The sequence below is a fragment of the Phoenix dactylifera genome, unplaced genomic scaffold, assembly GCF_009389715.1.
Source record: "Phoenix dactylifera cultivar Barhee BC4 unplaced genomic scaffold, palm_55x_up_171113_PBpolish2nd_filt_p 000786F, whole genome shotgun sequence".
NCBI classification, from domain to species: domain Eukaryota; kingdom Viridiplantae; phylum Streptophyta; class Magnoliopsida; order Arecales; family Arecaceae; genus Phoenix; species Phoenix dactylifera.
The window spans coordinates 165,218-168,081 of NW_024068155.1; the positions used below are offsets into that span (position 1 = coordinate 165,218).

General features: G+C 39.3%; 1 non-coding gene across 1 annotated transcript; it reads right to left on the reverse strand.

The window, feature by feature from the left end:
• Positions 1-2,300: 2,300 nt before the first annotated feature.
• On the reverse strand, positions 2,301-2,406 carry LOC120107179. Its single transcript, XR_005509097.1, has one exon. It is a non-coding gene; the product is annotated as a small nucleolar RNA R71 (small nucleolar RNA).
• Positions 2,407-2,864: the final 458 nt, after the last annotated feature.

Here is a 2,864-nt window from a genome sequence, read left to right on the forward strand (position 1 = left end):
CTTCCACGTCCGAGCTCCACGGATCACGCCTATCTCCAGCCATCAGCCGTGTAAAACAGCGCCCATAATCCAGCCTCCGCGAGATCAAAGACCGCAGACCGCGCCCTCCTCCTCTCTGGGAATTGATCGCTGGGTCTTCGACGATCTATAAGAGAAAGACGAGAGCAAGGAGGCAGGGGAGAGAGCTTGATTCGAAGATAGAAAATAGAGGATGCTCTATTTTGAAGAGAAAGAAATAAAAAAAAAAAGAAAGGAGGGGGGGGGGAAGAGAACACTTTGGGATATTTTGGGAATAGAGGGATGCCAAACGGAGCGGAAGATTTTCACATGAAGATGGGAGGTCGTCCGGAAGCCATACGCAGCTAAACATCTAGTCTAGGGCTGGATGAAGCCCTAGCGATGTATCAGGGCATTGTAGTTTTTACTCTTTTAATCTTTTTGGAGTTTTTTTAAATTCTCATTCTCAATGAAAAATTCTTTTATGATGTTTAAACCTTGAGCATGCCATTTACTATTCATGTTTGCTAAAGTAGTCTAAGATGATCCAAGCCAAGGAAGATGAGGTGTGCCGCACCCTAGATTAGCATACTTAGGTAGACACTTCATGCTATACCAAAGATGGATCTTCCTAAAACTATTTTTGTTTTTATTTTAAAAGACTTGTAGCCAATTTGCATGCCTCTCCAAAAGATAAAAATTAAGAACACAGTCCCTAATATAATGCTACATGGTGGATTCCAAACCCTAGATCCATCTACTCTGATAAATTCCAATTTGTACTCATAGATTAATTCAGTATAATTAAGTTAGCAAACTCTCCTTTTTGATTTATTATTAAAGAAAAAAATAACTTGTCTCCAATCCCTGGGGACCGACACCCATAATCACTATCCTACAGGATACGTGTTATTGCGTGGTTTATTTTTGAAATTGAAAGAACCGATCAATTTTTGGCACCGTTGCCGGGGATTGCTAGCATAGTTATTTTTCTTTTCATAAAAAAAATCTTTAAATATATATATATCTAAAATAAAAATATGTTCTATTGTTGTTACTTTTCTTATCTCCTTTTTCTCTCTTACTAATTTTTATTTTTATTTTTTTGATATTATTTGATCAGGAATCGAAGAGAAAATATGGGACGATCAAAAAGTAGACTGCAAAAAAAGAAATGCTGTAGAGGTTTGCTTAAAAAAAAAAAATTTGCTGGGGAAATTTTCTTTGGTAACCTCTAAACCTTTCTTGTTTAAATTGATTCCTAATTACCTTGAAATTTTGTGGTGATTGTTTGATTTTAATTTCAGCAAAAATATGAATGCATGCTTAATACACATACACCAATTAACCCACACATAGTAAGGGCAATCACCCCAACAAGATAAGAACTGAATTTCATCACCAGATTCTTGCCCAAATTAGGTGAATCATTTCTCACATAGCTATCACTTTAGTTAAAATCAATTAGACGTTGGCCCCTAGGGACATTTGAGCTCAATAGGACGAAGATCACCAAAAGTTGCACCAATTTTATTCTGTGGCTTAGTTGATGTCTAGGCAAGTTTTGTCCCTATAAGGGAGACAGTTCATCTGTTCGAGGCAAGTGGTTTTTAAGTGGGACCTTTGCGAACGCATCGCGACCCCTCCACTACCTGGGAGCTTACCTAGTCAATTTGGTTCATTAGACCGGATTGGAGGCTTAGGTGCCCTCTTCAAACCAGTTAGGAGCTGTCTAGTGATTTTAGGGCAAATACAAGGATTTGATGTATTTTTCTTTTATTGCATGCTTGACCGATCAAGTACTAGTGTATGCAAGGGAGTCGTTCTAGAGTACGTGACCTATTACCTTTTGATCCTGAAATAGAACGGACCCTTAGGAATATTCGACCTGAGATCAGAACATTAGAATCATCCCCACCTCCTGAAATGGTTGAAGAACAACCCAAACTCCTGAGGGAGTACTTTACTCCCACCATTTACACTTCCCCATCTTGCATTCGATTATCTGAAGTAGCAGCGGTACAATATGAAATAAAGTCTAGTGTGATCCAAATGCTCCCATCTTTTTATAGGCTCACCAACGAAGACCCATATAAACACTTAGATGAATTTCTTGAGATTTACACCACTGTCAAGATTCAGAACTTCACCGATGATGCTCTGAAACTTAGAATTATTTTCCTTCTCCCTTAAAGATAGAGCCAAGCAATGGCTGAATTCTTTAGAAGCCAATTTGATTTGTTCTTGGGATCAAATGCAACAAGAATTTCTTAAAAAATACTTTTCCATAGGAAGAACGAACCAGTTTAGACGTGCCATCACAAGCTTCTCCCAAACTGAGGGAGAAGAATTTCATGAAACTTGGAAGAGATTTTGGGACCTAATCCGTAAATGCCCACATCATCAAATACCTAAATGGCAGCTAGTGCAGTGTTTCTATGATGGATTGACTGAACGAAACCGTCAGATGATCGATGCTGCATGCGGGGGAACTTTCATGCTTCAAAATGAGCATGAAGCATGGCAATTATTTGAAAATCTTAATGAAAACTCCCTCCACCATGCTTCTTGTTCTCGTCAAGCACCCCCGAATTCTCAAAGAAAAGGGACCATTTATGAAATAAGTCATTCTATGGACCTGTCTAGCAAGGTAGATGCATTGTCCCATAAGATTGACCAACTAATGATAGGAGGACATGTCGTTAGCTCTTCCCAAGCACAAGTGTGTGCTATCTGTTCTAGCCCATCGCATCCTATTCATGAGTGCCCCTCAGTACCCCAGTTCCCCGAACTCGTGCAAGAACACATCAATCTGCTCAAACCCAGCCCAGATCGGATAATGACCCATTTTCCAATACATATAACCC